Source organism: Danio rerio, chromosome 11 (assembly GCF_052040795.2).
Source record: "Danio rerio strain M-AB ecotype USA chromosome 11, GRCz13ab, whole genome shotgun sequence".
In the NCBI taxonomy this organism is placed as follows: domain Eukaryota; kingdom Metazoa; phylum Chordata; class Actinopteri; order Cypriniformes; family Danionidae; genus Danio; species Danio rerio.
The window spans coordinates 14,496,222-14,518,278 of NC_141031.1; the positions used below are offsets into that span (position 1 = coordinate 14,496,222).

At 39.2% G+C, this 22,057-nt stretch overlaps 2 long non-coding RNA genes across 9 annotated transcripts in view; both read right to left on the reverse strand.

The window, feature by feature from the left end:
* LOC147834759 (uncharacterized) overlaps window positions 1–22,057 on the reverse strand; it is a 436,363-nt gene that overhangs the window by 333,447 nt on the left and 80,859 nt on the right. The gene's annotated exons all lie outside the window — the stretch shown is intronic.
* Window positions 19,468–21,214, reverse strand: LOC141376569 (uncharacterized). 8 transcript variants are annotated; one of them, XR_015502474.1, is made up of 6 exons: window positions 21,105–21,214; window positions 20,442–20,507; window positions 20,274–20,290; window positions 20,086–20,162; window positions 19,874–19,923; window positions 19,468–19,602 (listed from the first exon to the last, which is right to left on the reverse strand). It is a non-coding gene; the product is annotated as an uncharacterized LOC141376569 (long non-coding RNA). The 8 variants fall into 8 exon arrangements; XR_015502472.1 differs by having other exon boundaries at window positions 20,242–20,290; XR_015502473.1 differs by having other exon boundaries at window positions 20,442–20,510.

Consider the following 22,057-nt stretch of genomic DNA (forward strand, 5'->3'; position numbering starts at 1 on the left):
TTGACAGTGTTTATTTTTAGTGCTATTTTTAGTTTATTTTATGTGCTATAATACATGGTCTATTGCAGTGTTTCTCAACTGGTGGGAACATTTTCAGTGGGCCGTGGAGTGTGTGGTAAAAAGAACTAAAGCTTAATTTAACTTATTTTCCTTATACTTTTATTTTGAAATGCATGCGCGACAACCCTACCCGTTAGATCTGTGAAATTTCATTTAATTATAGCAACAAATAAGTGGAAGCGCAAGTGTGACCCCGGATATGTAAAGTATAGATTTACATATATTGACGACAAAAAAAAGACTTAAAGACTCAGGGCACTATCATACACCCGGCGCAATGTGGCGCAAGGCGCGGTGCAATAGTCTTTTGGTAGTTTCAGCTTGGCGCAAGAGCTGTTTTGAGGCGTTGCGCTACGCTGTTTAAATAGCAAATGCATTTGCGCTCAGATGTGCGCCCATAGGCGTTCTGGTCTAAAAAGGAAGACGTTCTGAGGCACACGGCTGGCGCGTTGCTATATTGAGAAACTAAAATAGATTTTTCTTTACAATTTGCTTTTGTATAATGTTATTATTATTAGCAGTATTATTTATTATATCCATATTTATATTTGTTTTATTAAAAACAAGCTTAGATTTGCCCACCTGTCAGATTTTAGACCATATGGGGCACAGCATGTGTTTTAGGATATAACTCAGGTTTTTGAGCACATTTTGTTATTGTTGTTCATTTATTCGTTTGCCGGAAATTAGAACTGAATTTAGAAATAGTTTTGAAACTAATATTTGCGCCTAACAAACGCAATTAATTATTTATAGACTAATTGATGTCTGTGTGTAAAGGTTTCCTTATCCAAGAGCGACAGTGAAAGTAGATATTTTATCTCTCATTCTCATGCAGTAGATGCTCTGTTTAACAATTTTCTGTTTAAAAAAAACTGTTAACTGTTAACTGTTTGCTTGTGAAATGCTCAGATTTTTCGCTTAGACTTACTTTACGTCCTGTAAATAGCGAATGCGCTTATGGCGCGACGCAGCTGGCTCTTAAAGGAATGGGAGATGAGACTCTAATTGGTTTATTCTCAAAACACACCTATAACTCATTAAGAAAATAAACTCAACCCTTTTAGACCATGCGCTGTGGCGCAAAGCGGATTTTCCCGTCTTTAAATTAGCAAAAATGCGTTCTGACACGCCCTGAAAGCGTTTGCGCCCTGCGTTTTGTGCTCTGCGCATGGACCGTCAAAATAGAGCCCTCAGTGTGTCATAAGTAGTGAGGTGTTCTCACAAGAGAGCATGACACCTGAAGACAACATGTTTTATTAACAGTTCAGTTTAGTAAATAGTAACTGAACTTACCCTGACCACTGTTTACAGTGTTTGTCGTTTTTACTTTGTAATATTTCTATAATTTGATCAATTTTGCTAAATGACAGCAATAAAATATTATTTATTTGTAAGTCTTGGTGATTTTCTTATGATTTATCTGTCACGACTTGTGTATGTTATAAACATGTATGTGTAACAAATAAATACAAATTAAGTATAATTCCAAAAATTGTATTATAGTTCCTAAAAATTTGGGTCGTGGCCTTATGACCATGTAAAAATGTGGGTCCTATGGCCAAACCAGTTGAGAACCCCTGGTCTATTGTTTCTTGTTGATTACAGTGTTAACATTTTCCAGTTGTGTGTTTCCCTATTTTATGTTATGTACTGTATGTTTCAGTCCAGTGTGACCATAACCAATTAGAGCTCTCTTTACAGCAGTCGGCAGACATCAAATCTACATGCTATATCAGACCAACTCAAGGCAACATGTGGAATGCACCAAACCAACTATCCTGACCAATGGTTAACTGACAGCCTGACAAAGCCCAATGGCCAACCATCGGCTTGGTGTGTCTGTAAAAGTAAAGACTAAAAACACAAAGTAGGGCTGAATGATAAATAGCATGTGGTTGTCGTGTGCATTCTTTTTATAAAGCCAGCTCTACAAACAGTTGTGAATTTCTAGCACCTGTGTTCGGATGTAGCAGAGTTTACTACACAAAGCCATAGTTCTCTGCCAAGCTAAGCAAAACATTGCATACAATATCATCATGCAAGAGTCAAATCAAATAATCATTCTGCGATACTGACAGCTGTTTGCATAGCTTCTCAGTGAATATGGCCTTTTGAAGTAAATGTTGCCAATGTTAAACCCAAAAGCGCATCCAAACACCACATATAATAATGATGTCAAAAGTTGCTTCATAGTTTTAGTCGTGTTTGAAATGTAAAATGATGTGTCCTCTTACACAGAATAAAGCACGCAACATATTTAAGTAACACGATTCTAAGCAGTGGCAAAGGCGTTGCATTTGTAACGAATATGGCCGACCAGACACATAAAAATTTTGCATTTTATTCCACAACCAGCCAACTTTGCCCAGAGAAGGCTCGAAACCTGATTCCAAGGTATTTACGACCCAACGGAATGTGCCATGCGGCTCTAAGCAAAGGAATGACTTACAAAGGACTATTTGCTGTTAAACACTGTTTTCATATAAACTTTACTCTTTATGTTTAATCATTTGTTTTGCAAAGTTTCCCTTTCTCTTGTATTAATATTTTTGGTTTTAATACCCTTGCATATAATGTTTAACTGTACCTAGGCTAAGCATCCTCTTATACTGTTCAAGTTTGGACTTTTTGAAAAGCATACTCGCTGTACAAATTGATCGTTGAAATTTTATTTTAATATGAGTACAACATATTAACGTTTTAAGAGACTTTAACATTTTTGTCCCGATTTACATAAACTTTGCCTATGCAAATTATTCTGCCTCGGACAAGACCCATAAATTTAATATTCCAGGAAGTTAGCTTCTAATTGGTCAACTTTCCAAGGAGGGTGGATCCGAACCTGCCCTATATAGTTGAAAACCAAGCTAAACTCTCGCTCTTCTTCTTCGCTCTTGGAACCCCCTCTCTTCGCACGCACGCATGCTCTCTTTTCAAACTGCATGGGAGCTCTCCCAACTCCAAGCAAACCCCCCCCCCCCCCCCTCTCTCTGCTCCAAAGGCCTCTGTTTTGAAACCTTCTTCAAACTTAGCAACTTCCTCAGACTGAGAAACCTCCAAGAAAGCAGGCAGAAACCCAGACAGAAAGGGTTAATCGGACCGCGCTCTGACATTTTACCGCCCAGAATGCTTTTTGCCGCTTCAACTTGAAACTACAAACTCGTGAGGAACAAAGATTAGCCAACCAACCACATGCTTAACAACGGGAGCTCGGACATCGCGAACAGACCACAAGTATCACCTTTCTCCCAACATCTAAACTGGTGTGAACTAAGTTAACCCCAAAGAGGCAATAGAAGGGTTATTTTGAATTTGATTACGTTTGGTTGCTTGGTTTGTTCTTACAGACTCATAGGTTTTTCCCATCTTCTCAACCTATTCACGTTTGTTACTCTCCCCTATGCTTGTATGAATGTGTTTGTGTTAAGTGTTAGTTTCTGTTAGATTAGTCAATAAAGTCTACTTTTGTAAAAAGAAAGGTGCCTGTGTATATTAATGAATCTAATGTCTTGAACTTTGATCTTGCTACCCTGCTCAAATTTTATGTCGATAGCATTGCTGAACGATTTGTTTGTTCAGATCAAAAGAGTCGATTCATTTGAAGCCCCGTTCAAATGAATCTTCCTCCCGCTAAGCTATTCCGCTATATAATGTTCCAGAAGGTACACGAGCCTTGAAATCTGAATCATAACTCGCAACATTATAACGGCGGGAAAGGTGCGGGAAGAATAACCTTGAGCTAATTTACTACAGTAATAATAGTGTAGATATAAGAGCACTCTAATCTACACTATTATTGTAACGAGGAGACTGACACGGAGGGATCCATTATGCAGTATTTATTGATCAGGCTCTCATTCACACACAATATGCACTAACGTGCAAACACACAACAGCAACAGTCTATGATGGATAAAGACTGGCGATGAACAGACACAGAGAGTTTTACCAGGCATAGGTCGAGGGCAGGCTGCAAGTATCAGAGTCCGTGTATCAGGTGTGGGTCGTGGGCAGGCAGCGAATATCAGAGTCCGTATATCAGGCGTCGGTCGTGGGCATGCAGAAGGCGAAGCAGAGTCAGAAACAGGCTGGAGTAATGCACGAGGAATCAGGCAGGAATAACGCTCAGAAATGCTGGCTGGGGCTAAACAAGACTTCGCACTGACTGAGCGTTTGGAGCTGGCTTATAAAGGGTACGTGGGTCGTTAGCTAGATTCAGTTCAGGTGTGCTGGATCAGTGTAAGTGGATGATGTAATGCTTAGAAGTCCAGAGATGGTGGCCTCTGCTGGCCAGCGAGGGGAATGACTGGGACCGAGTCGGTGACAGAGCCCCCCCCCAACGAACGGCTCTTGAAGAGTCTCGACACCGGGGTCTTCCACGGGGGCGAGGGGCCGGCATATCCGGGTGCTGTAAGTGAAACTCATCCAGTAGTGTTGAGTCAAGAATGTCCTTACGGTTGATCCATGATCTTTCCTCTGGACCGTACCCCTCCCAATCGATGAGGTATTGAAGTTGACCACCCCGGCGTCTGGATCTCAGGATCTCGTGGATCTGATAGGCTTCCTCTCCGTCGATCATGAGAGGCGGGGGACCCTGTTCACCGGCTGCCACCTCCCTATCCGCCTCGGCTGGACCAACAGCAGGCTTGAGCAGGGAAACATGGAAAGTAGGAGAAATGCGATAATGGTCAGGGAGTGTCAGTCGAAAGGAAACAGGTGATATCTGACGTTCAATTTGGAACGGACCCACGTACCTGGGACTGAGCTTCTTACAGGGAAGTTTCAAGCGAAGGTCTCGTGCGGAAAGCCATACCCACTGTCCAGGGGAATACGTGGGACCAGGACGACGGTGACGGTCGGCTTGTTCCTTGAATCTTCGGACGGCATGTGACAAGTGAGTGTGAGCTGCGTTCCAGATTTCCTCACTCTTTTTGAACCAGGTGTCGACTGCTGGAAGGTCTGTGGTCTCACCGGACCAGGGAAACAGGGGAGGTTGGAAACCTAATACACATTGGAAAGGAGTCAGACCTGTAGCTGCCTTTCTCAAGGAGTTCTGCGCATACTCCGCCCACATAAGAAACTTGTTTCAGTCAGATTGGTTGGAGTGACAGTAAGTGCGTAGAAAGTGCCTGATCTCCTGATTGAGGCGTTCTGTCTGTCCGTTAGACTGAGGGTGATAGCCGGAAGTCAAACTGATGTTTATTTGGAGGTTCTGGAAAAAGGCGGACCATAGTCGGGATGTGAACTGTGGACCTCGGTCTGAGACAATGTCTTCGGGAAGGCCATAATAGCGGAAGACATACTCACATAGGAGCTCGGCGGTTTCTAGGGCTGTGGGTAGCTTGGGTATGGCAATGAGTCGACAGGCTTTGGAGAAACGGTCCACAACCGTGAGGAAAGTGGTCTTTCCCTGTGACAGGGGCAAATCCGTGATGAAGTCTATGGCTATGTGAGACCATGGTCGACGGGGAATCTGTAAAGGCTGTAATAAACCAGCTGGACAATGACGGGAGTGTTTAGCCATTTGACAGGGGGAACATTTATTAAGAAAATTGATCACATCTTTATTCATGGATGACCACCAGTAGCGAGACTGAATCAATTGAGCTGTAGCAGTGCTGCCTGGGTGGCCGGAGCTGGGGTGACTGTGTACTTCGGCGATCAATTTCTCACGGAGCAGGGGAGGCACATATATCTTGTTCTCGGGACATGCTTGTGGAGTAGGGTTTTGCTCTGAAGCCTGCGTTATCTCATGTTCGATATCCCATCTGATGGGTGCAATAATCAACGGGTCTTTCAGGATGGGTTCTACCTCCTCTAGCGAAGTTTCCTCATCAGAAATACGAGAGAGAGCGTCTGCCTTAATGTTCTTGGAGCCTGGGATGTACGTGACTTGAAAATCAAACCGAGTGAAGAATAGCGCCCATCTAGCTTGTCTTGGGTTTAAGCGTTTACATGATCGAATGTACTCCAGGTTCTTGTGATCTGTGATGACGGTGAATGGGTGTTTTGCGCCCTCAAGCCAGTGTCTCCATTCCTCGAGAGCAGCCTTCATGGCGAGAAGTTTGCGATTACCCACGTCGTAATTTTTCTCAGCAGAGTTCAGCTTACGGGAATAGAATGCACAGGGATGTAGCTTATTCGTGGTCGGGGATCTTTGGGACAGGCTGGCTCCGATACTGGAGTTAGAGGCGTCAATCTCAACAATAAAGGGTCGTGTGGGGTCTGGATGACACAGAATGGGTGCATCTGTGAAACGGGCTTTGAGTTGGTTAAATGCTCTAATAGCTTCCGAGTTCCATTTCAAGCGGGCATTATTGGCTTTAACCATCGCGGTGAGAGGAGCAGCCACTGAACTGAAGTTCCTGATGAACCGTCTGTAGAAGTTGGCGAATCCCAAGAAACGTTGTAGTTGCCGGATGGTTTCGGGTTGTGGCCAGTGAGTGACAGCGTCAACTTTCTGTTGGTCCATAGCAACTCCCTCGGAACTGATGATGTAACCCAGAAATGAGATGCATGTTTGATGAAACTCACATTTAGATACCTTGGCATATAATTGGTTCTGGATGAGGCGTTGTAGCACTGCTCTGACATGCTGAATGTGTTCTGGCAAGAAATTGGAATAGATCAGGATGTCGTCAATGTATACGATGACCCACTGGTTGAGCATGTCTCGAAATTTCTCATTGATAAATGCCTGGAACACGGAAGGACTGTTAGCTAGGCCGAAGGGCATAACAAGATATTCGTAGTGCCCATTGATGGTAGAGAACCCAGTTTTCCACTCGTCTCCTTGGCGGATACGGACAAGGTTGTAAGCACTGCGAAGATCCAATTTGGTGAAATATTGGGCTGAGCGGAGCTGTTCAAGGGCTGCTGGAACTAGAGGTAGGGGATAGCGGTATTTAATAGTTATTTTATTCAAACCTCTATAGTCGATACAAGGGCATAAACTGCCGTCCTTCTTTTTAACAAAGAAGAACCCAGCTGAAGCAGGTGATGTAGATGGTCTTATAAAACCCTTCTCCAGTTCCTCAGAGATGTAAGAGTTTATGGCTTCGGTTTCAGGTTGAGAGAGAGGGAATATGCGACCACGAGGGGGCGTGGTGCCGGGCAATATTCAATGGCACAATCATACTCACGATGAGGCGGGAGTTTGGTAGCTTTTCTCTTGTTAAAGGCTTCAAGGAGATCATGATACATCTTGGGAATTTGACAGAGTTCGGAGTCCTCCATACTAGATATGGTATTAATCTCGACCGGGGAAATAGAGTGTATACACTGGGTAAAGCACTTCTCGCTCCATTTAACAATCTCCTCCGTTTTCCAGGAGACTTGGGGGTCATGACGTTGTAACCAGGAGAGTCCGAGAATCACATTGTGTCGGGGAGAGTCGATAGCAAGGAGGGAGATTTCTTCGACATGGAGAGAGCCTGTGCGAAGACACAACGGCAAAGTTCGGAACTTTACGTGTCCTTCCCCCAGGGGGCGCCCATCTATAGCAGTGATGGCTAGAGAGGAGGTACAGGAAGTTAGAGGGATGGAGTGAGTAGAAGCAAACTTGCAGTCAATAAAGTTACCAGCGGCTCCTGAATCGACCATAGCCAAAGTCGCAATCTCAATCTCCTTATATTTCAGACAAACAGGTACACTCACAGTGTCATTAGTGGTCGTGGATACGGTGGTGGCACTCACCGGAAGTGCCTTAGGTGGAGGCTTATTGGGACATAGGTTCTTCATGTGACCTGAAAGTCCGCAATATAGGCACAGGTGGTTCCGTCTTCTCCGTTCACGTTCTTCGGGGGTCAGAGTTCTGCCCAACTGCATGGGCTCCGTGGGAGTTTCAGGGGATACAGGACTGGAAATAGCAGAGCATATGGGGTAACGGGTGCGAAGCAAGGTGTCTAACCTGATTGACAGTTCGATGAGCTGATCCAGGGTCTTCCCCTCATCTCGACATGCCATCTCCTTTTGCAGTTCTGGTCTCAAAGCTTTTCGGTAGAGTGTAGTGAGTGGATCATCAGCCCAGCCTGTTTGCACTGCCAGCGTGCGGAAATGCAGAGCGAATTCAGCTGCGGGTCGATCTCCCTGTTGTGCACATAAAAGCTCCTCACCAGCGTTACGACCACCCTCAGGGTGATCAAACACTGTGCAAAAACATTTGAGAAAGTCATTAAATGAGGGGAATATTGGGGTACTGTCTGGCCAAACTGCAGTAGCCCAGTCTAAAGCTTTGCCAGTGAGCAGTGAACATACAAAAGCGATTTTCCCATTGTCATCCTTGAATAGATAGGGTTGCTGGGCAATAACCAGTTTACACTGCAACAGGAAGCCTTTACACTTTGCTGGGTTACCTGAGAACTTATCGGGGAAAGCCAAGCGCACTCCTGAAGCAGTCTGAGTCTGGGTTTGCAAGGGTTGAGTCGGAGAGTAGTTGGCTGTGAGTTGCGCTGTGGAAGCAGCTTGCAGGTTTTGCAGAGATCTCACTAGTTCATCTGTTAACTGAGTCAAGTGGGTTAATTGCTGTTGATGTGTAGTGAGTACCTGAGCTTGAGCTGTAACTTCATGTGACAAAACCTGTATGGCTGCGGGATCCGTGTTGGGCGAAGTCTTCTGTAACGAGGAGACTGACACGGAGGGATCCATTATGCAGTATTTATTGATCAGGCTCTCATTCACACACACAATATGCACTAACGTGCAAACACACAACAGCAACAGTCTATGATGGATAAAGACTGGCGATGAACAGACACAGAGAGTTTTACCAGGCATAGGTCGAGGGCAGGCTGCAAGTATCAGAGTCCGTGTATCAGGCGTGGGTCGTGGGCAGGCAGCGAATATCAGAGTCCGTATATCAGGCGTGGGTCGTGGGCATGCAGAAGGCGAAGCAGAGTCAGAAACAGGCTGGAGTAATGCACGAGGAATCAGGCAGGAATAACGCTCAGAAATGCTGGCCGGGGCTAAACAAGACTTCGCACTGACTGAGCGTTTGGAGCTGGCTTATAAAGGGTACGTGGGTCGTTAGCTAGATTCAGTTCAGGTGTGCTGGATCAGTGTAAGTGGATGATGTAATGCTTAGAAGTCCGGAGATGGTGGCCTTTGCTGGCCAGCGAGGGGAATGACTGGGACCGAGTCGGTGACAATTATTATGATGTGCTACCTGTTTATTTGTGGAGAATAAGCAAAGCATGCAAATGTGATTTATTAAAGATATATTGGTGTAGGAACGCTGAATAAATGTAATTTATTACACATTCTTACATACATTTGTAGGCTCCACCCAGTTGGTCCAATGGAGGTGTCCACTGGTAGATGAAGGTTCAATGCCTGTTCGGTCTTTCCAGTGCACAATGTTGATTTATTTTAAATTTAACTTATATCTGACTCCAATTTGAATATGAGGTGGTTTATAATATCAATATATTTATCTTTGTTTTATCTGACTCCAATCATAAAACATTAAGAAGATTATTTCAGTATGTAATTTAGATAAATGTTTAAACCTTTTGTCTTCACTCGTAACTGTTACATTTGTTAATTACGGTGCTCATGTCGCTCAGAGAAATCGCCCTGGCCGATGGCGTCCCTCATGGTCACACTCTTGTCAGTCTTGAATATTAAACAGAGGTAGATGACTACTACTTTCAGATGGCCGCTCCCCTGCTTGCTCATTCTAAAGTATTTTTGATTAGTCCTCCTTAAATGTACACCCTTGAGTAAAGACAATACAATTTCCAATCAGAGGTTGGAACCATTATCATAAATGTAACCCACTACTGTACTCTATAATAATTATGGTTTCACGAAGTCCATGGTTTCCCATATAAACTTAGTTTAGAATGATATTACTTTCAAACAAAGGTCGGGTATTCAATTTAGGTTAGCCGTGCAATTCCTTGTTGTCCTAGACGAAAGTTAACGCCCTTTCCACCTAAGTTCACTTGAATCAATTTCAAGAGTCAGTCAGATCCCTAAAATACAATTAGTGTGCCCAATGCTCCGTCTCAACTGGATTTTAGTCCGTCTACTGACCTGACACAGGAAGTGCGGAAAGAAGGATCCAGTGTAATCTACTGGGATGAATAATTACAGAGTAAGCAAAATATGTTCAAACATAACAATTTCATAGTCAGGTAAATGTGTATTATGCCAATTCATTCAGTCAATTCATAAACGATCAATACTAAATATCAAATTCTCAAAGATAAATCCAAGATTAAAAGATCTATACCTGACTTCAAAATATACATAACATGTAGCATTAGAGGTCCATGTAATAATAATAATAATTATTCCTCACATTTATATAGCGCTTTTCTTGACACTCAAAGCACTTTACACAATGGGGGGGGGGGGGGGGTAGTGGAATCTCCTTATCCACCACCAGTGTGCAGCATCCACCTGGATGACGCAACAGCAGCCATTTTGTGCCAGACCGCACACCACACACCAGCTGATTGGTGGAGAGGAGACAGAGATGAAACCAATTGGAATATGGGGATGGTTAGGAGGACATGATAGACAGAGGCCAGAGGGCAGATTTGGCCAGGATGCTGGGGTTAAACCCCTACTCTTTTTCGAAGGACATCCTGGGATTTTTAATGACCACAGAGCGTCGGGACCTCGGTTTAACGTCTCATCCGAAAGACGGCGCTCACTGAGCAGTATAGCGTCCCCGTCACTATACTGGGGCATTAGGACCCACACAGACCGCAGGTTGGGCGCCCCCTGCTGGCCTCACTAACACCACTTCCGGCAGCAACCTAGCTTTCCCAAGTGGTGTCCCATCCAGGTACTGACCGGGCTCAGCCCTGCTTAGCTTCAGTGGGCGACCATGTGAGAGTTGCAGAGAGCTAGCTGCCGGCTATAATGGGCTGATCTGGGTTAGCAGAATTGCGCAGAACATTTCCTTCCCTTAATGCGCAGAACATTTTCAAACCTTCCCCTAAGTAATAAATCCAAGAATCCCCTCAAGGAAAGGGGTGTGTGAATAACAAAAGGCTTTAGCATTTAGTGAAAGAGTTTCTGCCCATAGGAAAGGCACACCCTTCACAGTGGTTCAAAAGATACCTGAAGTTATACATTTATTAATTATATTTATCTATTTATGAGGGAATGAGACCATTGTACCAGTCACACTGAGACATTTCATATATATATAGAACATTCAAACTTTGAAATGACCATTTTGTATGAGTACAGTGTGTAGAGGGGGTGGTTAAACAAAGGGGTTTCAGGGGATTCAAATGTAAATGAAGGAGGGGAGCTGGTTTTTTCCCGCATTGCCACCTGCTGGGTTGTTGAGTTGATTGTCTCTGTTTTCGGCTCATGTTTGAATTGTCAAAGACATCAAAATATTTGGTCAGAGTAAGTTTACTACTGATGACATCACCATTCTTTCCTCACATGATGTGCAAGACAATTGTAGCTTTTGCTAAATCCCATATATATATATATATATATATATATATATATATATATATATATATATATATATATATATATATATATATATATATATATATATATATATTGTTCAGCCCTAACCCAAAAAGAATATGTTTTTTTCTGTTTTCAATGCTTTGTTGTTGTTTAAACATAACCTTAGTTGTCTGAATGCATATCTGGGCGTTTTCAGGAGCTACCCATATGCTGATACTCAATAACTCAGCTTGTTCTAGCATATTCATCACTGCTTGCCAAATTCTCAAGGCTCTTAAATACCTGAGGTGTTTCAACCATCTGACAGTTTGTTTATTAAGGATGGAAGAATCTGACAGCTGCACGGTGAATGAGAGTTTTCAAACAGACAGAGTAAGAAACATTCACTGCTCTCTGAGAGGATAATGAATAGGCAGTGTGAGGCGATTCAGCAAAAGCAATGTGTTTATTTCTTGCAGAGGTATTTAACAATGGTGACATCTCTCACTGTATTTGGAATAATTCATACATTATGAATGATAAACTGACCTTGGCAATTTACAGCTTGATACCACTGACGTAACTAGCCACACAGTGAGCAATGAAACAAAAAAGGTGCGTTTCCCTGTCAGTGAATTTAAAAGCATCATCTACATCTGTTGTCCCCTAAGACAACATTGGGTCATTTAAAGCACTGTGACATTTGTGGAAAATCCCTTTTTTATATAAGCTTTGAAGATTTGTGATTCGCCTTGCTTTAGTCACCTGGCTTGAAGAGTGTACAAAGCACCTCCTTCATACCCTGTTACATTTCACGCTCATGTGGAACCGCGGACGTCTCAGGAATGTTGAAACGGCACCATGACATTTAAAAGCTGACCATCTTATTGCATTGTCACGATTCTCTGACAGAAAACAGAAGGGTAAGACAGGGTTCTGCTTCATCTGAAAAAGGGAACTCATGAAATGGGGTGGTTTTTTTTCAAAGGCGACTGACCATCTAACCTTTAGATTCTGATGGATTATCTGAAGTAATTTGTTTCTGTCACATGCAGTTCATGATTTTGCAGTGATATTGGAATCCAAATCCAAATGTTTTCACACTAATGTCATAAAATATTCCCAAATTATTTATCACTGACGCATACTAAATGTTTTTTTTTTTTGCAGTGTATGCCCTTCCAGCCACAGCCCAGTACTGGGAAACACCCATGCACTCTTATTCACACGCGCACACACCCACCAACCCAAACACACACACACACACCTGAATTATTATCCCCCCTGTTTATTTTTTCCCCAATTTCTGTTTAATGGAGATAATATTTTTTTAAAACACATTTGTAAACACAATAGTTTTAATAAATCATTTCTAAAAACTGATTTATTTTATCTTTTCCATAATGCCAGTAACTAAGATTTTACTAGATGTTTCTCAAGACATTTCTATACAGCTTAAAGTGCCATTTACAGTATTTTACAATGGCTATGTATGTATTTTTTCAATACATTTAACAATTTTGCTAAACTCTAAAGAGTTTGCTAAACTCTTTAATTTTATGCTTAAAATCACAGATTGTAAACTAAACTCAAAAACTAATGTACAAAATACAATAATAAACTAAGACACTACACCAAATCTAGCAAAACACTGCAAACATGTTTAAAAAATAAATCATTATTTAAAACACTTACACGTGTTCTTTTTCAATAGGAACATGCAGTCAATCATAACACACTGACAATAAAAACACTATTATCATCTGACATTACAGAAACTTCATTATTTTATGTGTCAGCTCTGCCCTTATTACTGAAGCCTCAATACAGATTTAGTTTTGTTGGGTTTAGTAAATTCAGAAATTCGGTTTGTTATGCTGTAGAAATTCAATACAACAAAGGTATGGTCGTTCAGACCATCTCAGAGTAGCTTTATAAAATGTAGAAAAAAAATACAGACACAGAATTGCTGCAGTACAGACTTTATTTGCAAAAGGACATCAATGTAAATAGATATACACAGAAAAAGTACAGCAATTATAATTACAGGTTTTTTAAATGGCTATAATAGTTTTTTCAATACATTTAACAAGTTTCCTTACTTTTAACATGGTTGGCACAACATCCGTCTTTGTTGGCTAAACAATTAACACATTTCTTGTTGCTCTGACACAAAATGCATCCAGTTAACACCAATTTAAACTTCTTTTACACACAAGCTCAACCAAGACCAATACAATGTAATATTAGTGTTAGGTTTACGAATGCTTTCACACAGTGTCAGAACAGATATAGGCTAAAGTCAAAGTGAATTGTCAATTAAAACACATATATTCCCTGTATTTTACTCCATTGCCAATGAGAAACAGCTTATTTCAGTTTCAGTATATATATATATATATATATATATATATATATATATATATATATATATATATATATATATATATATATATATATATATACATAGCACGGTTGTCAAGGCATAATTTAAGTGCAACCAACCATTTTACAGTTTTTTCCAATTTTTTACACACATTTTCTGAAAGCAGGTCTCATATTGTCAGAACTCTACACACAAATCACAAAACACACACATTGGTCAAAACTCTTCAATTATTCTGCAAAATGAAACTCTACGTTCAAAACAATGTGAATTCTTCTCAAAATGATATTTTTTTTTCAAATCACACACACAAGCCATCACATGAATAGACATTCATAAGATCAGTTGAACACTAATGTTCTGAATGTTAAACACTCTGACCACTTCTTCTCCATTCATCATTATGACTTTCTGTAAGCCTTTTTTTGTTCAGTGTTACACTTACCACAGACAGTACATATACCTACAGAAGTGCATTGTAAAATATTTCAGATTATTGTTTTTATACAAAACAAACAAATACCAAATATATTTTACTGTATTTTCCCCACAAATACAGTGTACACAGTGTTCATCCCAACCAACACAAAGTTGCAGATATCATGGTCTACATATACCATCAACAGAAGTATTTACTGAATACAGTCAAAGAAAAAACAAATAAATAAAATTAAAAAAACAGCTATACTCCATCCTCTTTTCTGTTTTGGTCTGGCCAAGCATTGGGGGAAATGTCACTTTGCATGGCGAATCCAGCCACGAAAAGCATCAACTGCTATAGCTTGGAGAAGGGGTATACGTGTGTGTGGATTCCGGTCATACACTTTACATCTCCAGGAAGAAAAAAAAAATCCTCAATAGGGTTGAGGAATGGAGAATATGGAGGGGGAGATAAACAACTAAAAAACATGGGAGGGCAGTAAACTAGTTGTGAACCAGATGAGCTTTGATTTCTAAATTGCAATTCTGTGTGACAGGTGTTTACCAATGTGATGAGTTAATATGCAAAGTAGGACAACTGACTTTACAATTGTGAATGCAGTGTGTTCCTTGTGAAAACAAAAGATTTTTTGCATGAAAATTGTGCAAAATGCAGAGAATTGTGTGTAGTGTTTTGAAAAAAGTGTGTTTTAAACCTGCAATTTGGGTGTAAAGCAGGGATTGTGCTTGTAGTTTAGCAGAATTGGTTCAGGGGGTTGATGCATCAGTTACATGTTGTAGTCATTCTGTCTGAAGTGCAAGTAATTGAGTGTAAACAATTGGAAAAAACTGTAAACAGAGACATGGTGAATGGTTTAAAGTAATTAAAATGTTACAATTTTTTTCCAGTTGTTTACACACATTTTCTGAAAGCATGTCTCATATTGTCAGAACTCTACACAAATCACAAAACACACACACATTGGGCAAAACTCTTCAATTCTTCTGCAAAATGAAACTCTACATTCAAAACAATGTGATTTCTTCTCAAAATAGTATTTTGTTTTCAAATGACATTTGATTTCAAAAGGTTTGTTAAATACATAAACGATTCTTTTGAAAACTGACAAAGTTCATTTAATCATTCATTTGGTTATATGAAAAAAAAGAGGTTATCTACTTACTCTTAAACTTACCCAGGTATGTTACATAACCCTCTTTCTGGAATACCCCCCGGTAAGTGTATGTAATCCTTATATGTCTGGTTAATAAATGATGTTTAAAAGAAAATGTATCTGTGGTTATTTCAGTGTGAATGGGAAGGTGATATGGGTGATTGTTTGACATGAAATGGAGATATTTACATAAACACAATACTAACTTTGACAATAAAACAACCTATACACATTACACAAACACACACATGCACAATGCAGATAACACAACAAAGATCCATGTTTATATGTGCATGTATTTTATGCATGAGTGCAATGTGATGTTTGTTTGTTAGTCACTGTGTCGTTGCTCAGTTCTACACTGTTATTGTAAGTGTTAAATAATATGGTTGCATTCTCTTCAAACTGTGGCTGACAGCTGGTATTTTATAAAAGCTGTAGCGAATTAGATCAAAGTGAATTGATGATTAATTTGAATGAGCCTTCAAAAAAATCTACTTTTAAACCCGAACAGACGAATCGTTCAGCGATCGTTCAAACGAATAGTTGACTTCAACTACAGCTACAGCTGGGTAACAAGATCGAAGTTTAAGACATTATATTCGTAAATATGCACAGGCACCTTTCTATATACAAAATGAAACTTACTAAAAGAAACTAACACCTCACACAAACAAACATTCATACAGGGTGTAGAAAAGAGTAAAGGGAAAAAAAAGAGTTTGAAAGAGTGTAATGATGTAAAATCTCAGACTGTGTAAGACCAAGCCAAGCAAACAAAAAATAGTCAATTTAACCCTTCTATGGTTTCTTTAGGGGTACATTTAATTTACACCAGTTCAGTGGTAATGTGGAGGCGTTACTTGCTATGCTTTTGTGATGTTTAGTGGGTGGGACTTCCCACGTGGTTAGCTGGTGGTTGGCTTTGTCCTGTGAGGCTTGGAGTGGGGTGGAGTCTGTCATTTCAAGTTTTAAAGTGACAAAAGGACTAGTCGTGTTGACTTCTGGTTTTGCGGCGCACTAAACTTAACTAGACATGTGACAAAAAAGGAAGAAAGAATAGGAGATAGGAATGTCTGAGCTGTGCTGTTAACCCATTTTTGTTAGGGTCCATGCCTGTTCCCTGTACCCTAAGAGAAGCTGTGTTGGTTCTCTTTCTATTTCTGGTCTTCTATACACTGTTAAAAATTGCCCCGTTAAAAAAACAGTAAGTTACTAGCAGAACAGTTGCCAGCATGTTACTGTAAAATTAACAGCATCTTGCTGTTGCTCTGTAAATGCACAGTAATATGCTGGCAGCTGCAGTTGACAGCAATGTACTGTTATTTTACAGTATGTTGCTGTAAAAATACATGGACTACATTGATATATACAAAACTCAAGTGAACTCATTTTGTTCACTAAAAGCAACTGCCTCAAATTGGCCAATTGCTGAATGAGGTTATGAAGTAATGTGCTTTAGATGCTTAGACACATATTTATAATGATATCGTATTTTAGTTAATTAGAAAAGTTCCGTTAAACTCAAATGTCTGAAAATTTCACAGCAGCACATATAACTGAATTTGAATTATTAGAGAGATTCTTACTGCACAGGCAACTAAACAGCCACTGTCTTTAAATAAAGAAACACGCAGAATAACATCAGCACTGCATTGTTCATTTTTAACTCATACACTGGCTCTGCTCTCCACCACAACGGTGACACACAGAAGAAATTTGCTTCAGGGTTTACAGTAAAATATTTTTTTTCCCTTGATTTTATGGCAAACTACTGGCAGCTGTGGTTGCCAGCAATCTACTGTTTTTTTTACAGTCAACCGCCATAGTTTAAATTAACAGTATATTACTGTTAAAATACATTTTCACACTGTGTTTTTACCTCTTACACCTTTAACTCTTTAAACCCCAGAGCAAATACCTCAGTTTTAATTAAAGAATTTTAAGATTCCACACTACTGTGTTCAAGAAACATGGAGCAAAGCTGAAGTAAATGAATGATGTTCATGTTGTTTTTAAACAAAAATAAAAAAACACCTAAATTGAAAATTGTTGATTTTCAATAAGAAGGGTAAGGAAGTTAAAGCAGTCAGTAATTAGTGAATCAGCTGTTGTTTGTGGAGTTGTTTAAGGATCCTCCGCTAAGACTGAAGCTGCGGTCACACTAGCGTTTGTGTGTACGAAATTATGTCATACAGCGCTGTGAAAAGGGGCAGGAATAAACAAGATGATTAGACATTTAAAAAAGTGAGCAATTTGCTCCATGTTTTAAACTTTTGTCCAAAGAGGTCATGTTTAGATCCTCGATTGGTCTCACGCAGTCAAGTGATGTGACTTTGCAGGCCTGAGTTCACCAAGCTTGAACTTTGCACCACAGCAAATTGCGAAACTTAACGCATGACAGTGGCGGTTCTAGACCAGAGTAACTGGGGGGGCCGGGCAGGGGCCACTTCTACTTTTAGGGGGCACACTTTAACATACATCACAAACTATTTAAACAATTAGTCAGTCATTTTTTATGCATCACTCTGCAGTACTCATAAACATTCATTCATTCATTTTCTTTTTGGCTTAGTCCCTTTATTAATCTGGGGCCGCCACAGCAGAATGAACCACCAACTTATCCAGCATATGTTTTATGCAGAGGATGACCTTCCAGCTCCAACCCATCACTGGGAAACACCCATACACTCATACACCTTGGACAATTGAACAAATTCACCTATAGCTCATTAGTTTTTGGACTGTGGGGGAAACTGAAGCACCCAGAGAAAACCCATGGCAACACGGGAAGAACATGCAAACTCCACACAGAAATTCCAACTGACCCAGCCGGCACTCGAACCAGCGACCTTCTTGCTGTGAGGCGTTTGTGCGACCCACTGCGCCACCGTGCTGCCCTGTCTTCATAAATAAGCTAATTAAATAACTTAAACTCGAAAATAATCTTCAGTGTTCATTTATTTGACAAGTAAATTTGTATTGTAGGATAACACATTTCTAACATTCAAGTACAGCAAGGCACATTTTTATACCTGTAAACTTTAACAGGCCTACAGTTGAAGTCAATTTTTTGCCCTCCCAATAATTTAAAGTAATGTTTCCCAAGTGATCTAAATCAAATCAAGAAGATTTTTACAGTATTTCCTTTAAAACACAAATAATTAATCTGGAATCAAAATAAGTGTTATTTCTTATAGTTTTTTTTTTTTTTAAATAAAAGCAGTTTTAATTCTTTTTAAAAAAACAATTTTAAGTCAATTTTATTAGCTCCTTTAAGAAATAATTACTGTATATTTTATTGATCATCTACACAACAAACCAGTTATACAATAACTTAACTAATCATTCCAACTTTCCTAGTTAACATAACCTAATTAAGTCTTTAAATTACACTTTAATCTGAATCAAAGACTAACCCAACAAACACATTTACGTTGTAGCGATGTCTGCACAACGTTGTATTTTTTCAAAGGCAACGTTGCCGCTTACGTGCTCGCTACATTGTCACAACGTAGAAATGTAAGACGTGAGAAGGCTGTAGCAACGTTGTCGTGCGACATTCAGCAACCGCGAGGCGGCGTTCTTACTACTTGTATTAATATTTTTTGTGGCAGTTTATCAATACTGCCTAGAATACAGGATAAGCAGCAATTCTTTTCCAGTATTGCTTAATATGAAATATTGTTCATTTATTTTTCCTATTTAATTTAACAACTGCATGTGTAAACTTTAAAGTGTTTAAAATAACACACAAATGAATATAATCAAACTTTTTATTATATATTTCACAACATTTAATACATACAGTACACATCAAATTTTAAGCAAACAGTATAAAGTTTAGATTATATATATATATATATATATATATATATATATATATATATATATATATATATATATATATATATATAATTAAACTAAAGGGTAAACAAACAAGAAAAGTAAACAAGAAATCATTAAAATGTAAATATACATATAAATAAATATATAAATTAAAATTCAGACACTGGGCAGTGAAGCTCTGGACTGGAGAATACAGCAGACCGGGGAGCGCAGCTGAAGACCAGTCGTAGTTGTTGGTATGGAGAAAGCAGTCAGAGGAAGAAACAAATCCAACAGATAATCCAGCTTCAGAGATCCACAGCAGACACAAGTCAAAATAGGCAGTGAACAAGAGAGGACAGATGGAAACGACTATGACTAGCAAGTTATTGAAGTTTCAGACATTTATTGTAATTTCATTATATAAAATCTCCAGTGAGTAATTATGTAGCCTACTTTATTTTAATGCTTTAATAATATATCATATACCAAAATTACATACAATTCAATAAATTTAGAGATACAGGGAAAACAGGTTTGAGTTAACAGAAGTCAGAGTTAGTCTCCCAATACTTACTTAAATTATGAGAAGAGAAAGAACAGGCCCTGTAGTTGTGGCGTTGCTCGCTGTAAATGGAATGTTAAAATTAGTGTCATTTCAATAACAGCTGTACAAAATAATAAAGTAATTTTTCATAAGCATGATCTATTTTCCACATTATGAACATGCTGTTTTAGGTAACAATACTACATTTATTATGATAGTAAATAGAGTAGTATACTTCTTACCTCATTCAATTATTCTTTCCATAGATCAGGAATTACAGCAACACTGATCTGAGGTGAATTCAACAGCTGAAAAAATTCTGAAAGACAAGTTACATAAGTAATTTGAAAACAACAGTGAGTGGTTAAACAATAGAGTTTTATGCAACTTACACATACTTAAAATCCAGAAATTATCAATAGAAGATTACCTCCATGTGAAAATAGCCTGTTGAGCAAAGAAACGAGTGGGTTTTAAATAAAACATCAAAAGATAAATCAAAATAGAAATTTAGACTAGCAGACCTTTTTATTAATATCTATATTAATCAGGCATATGAACATCAACTTATATACTTTAACTTATAGGGATAGCTCACCCAAAACTGACAATTCTGCCATTTAGCCTCATCCTTTATTTGATCCAAACTTATTTAGCTTTTTTTCTGCTAAACAATAAAAAAGATGTATTAAATAAAGCTGGAAAACTGTAACTATTTAATTAGTGTTTTCTTACTATGAAAGCAAATGCTTACAGTCTTTAGTGTTCAATAGAATAAAGAAACTTAAAGGTTTGGAATCACTTAGGCTATTATTTACAGGGCAAATAATTTGTGAGTACATATCATTTTTGAGTGAACTGTTCCTTTAACGGGACGCAAACTGCACAGAGATGTTTTGTTTTTAAAAGTTATTTTGTGTGTTTTGTAAAAAGTGGGTCGGCTCGTGTGATAAAGTATCATACTGACTGATCACTATGGATATGGAAAAAACTGAACTTCAAAAACATTATTTTCCATTTGACTAAAGACTAAGCGTAGGTAAATAATCAGGAAATGTTTTATCGAGAGATTTAACATAATGATTTTAATGTTGTCGCCGTCCGTGAACGGAATGCTAAAATGTTACTCGCTCGTAATAACTTCATTACGGCTTTTGTGTGTGTGTAATGTTGGAACAGATTGTTGTCGAAATCGTAGGTTTGTTTGAATATTCACGATTTACGTATCTTATTTAGCAAGAAGAAATAAAACAATACTCACGTCTCCTCGGTCGTTGATGAATGAGACGACGGCTTGTTGAAATTTAAACTGATTCAGCTGTGACCAGTAAATGTTGTACAGTGGTTGTCCACGCCACCTAAGCACAACCTAAAGTATGCGGCCCTCGTGATGTTTAAATGGCAACCTTATGACATCGTTGTGACAACGTTTAGCAACAACGTAGAATCCTCAACCTTTTTGCAAGGTTGGTACAACGTTGTAGGAAGGTCGCTACGTTGAGGCAACGTTGTGTGTTTGTTGGGAAAGGGACTTTGTATACAACTATCTTGCTAAATAACTAGTAAAATATCATGCACTGTCACCATGGCAAAGGTAAATAAGTAGTTATTAGAAAAATTGGTTAGTTAAACTATTATGTTTAAAAACGTGTTGTAATAAATCATGTCTTGATGACTTGTGCTTTATGTCATGTCACAACTGAAATCAAAAACGAATGAAGGCAAAATTAAACGAGTTGAATACTATGACTTAATTTCTTTTAATTACTTAATTTCTTTGACTTTAATACTAAAGACTGCATTTCCTAACGTAAAACTATGTATAGTCAATTTCTGAATAATAATAGCCCAGGCCCGGATTGGCTAATCGGGAGGACCGGGAGAATTCCCGGTGGGCCGGTCCATTTTTTGGCCGCGAGGGCCGGTGTCCTTAGCTCCAGAATCTGTTGCTCTCAGCAGTCACACTTTTTAAATGTATTTATTTATTTACTTGACCACAGTTTTCTTATTCATTATTTTACCGCAGCTCTGCTCTTTTTATATATAACCAGCCTGCAGGTTAATGATGATATAACTCAGATGAGTCACCTCTCAATATTTAACTGTTGTGGTCCAGTGGTTAGCTCGTTAGATTACGACGCTGCCGACCCGGGTTTGATCCCCGTCTTAGTATGTTATTATTTTCATTTTTATTGTTAAGACATGTAATACTGT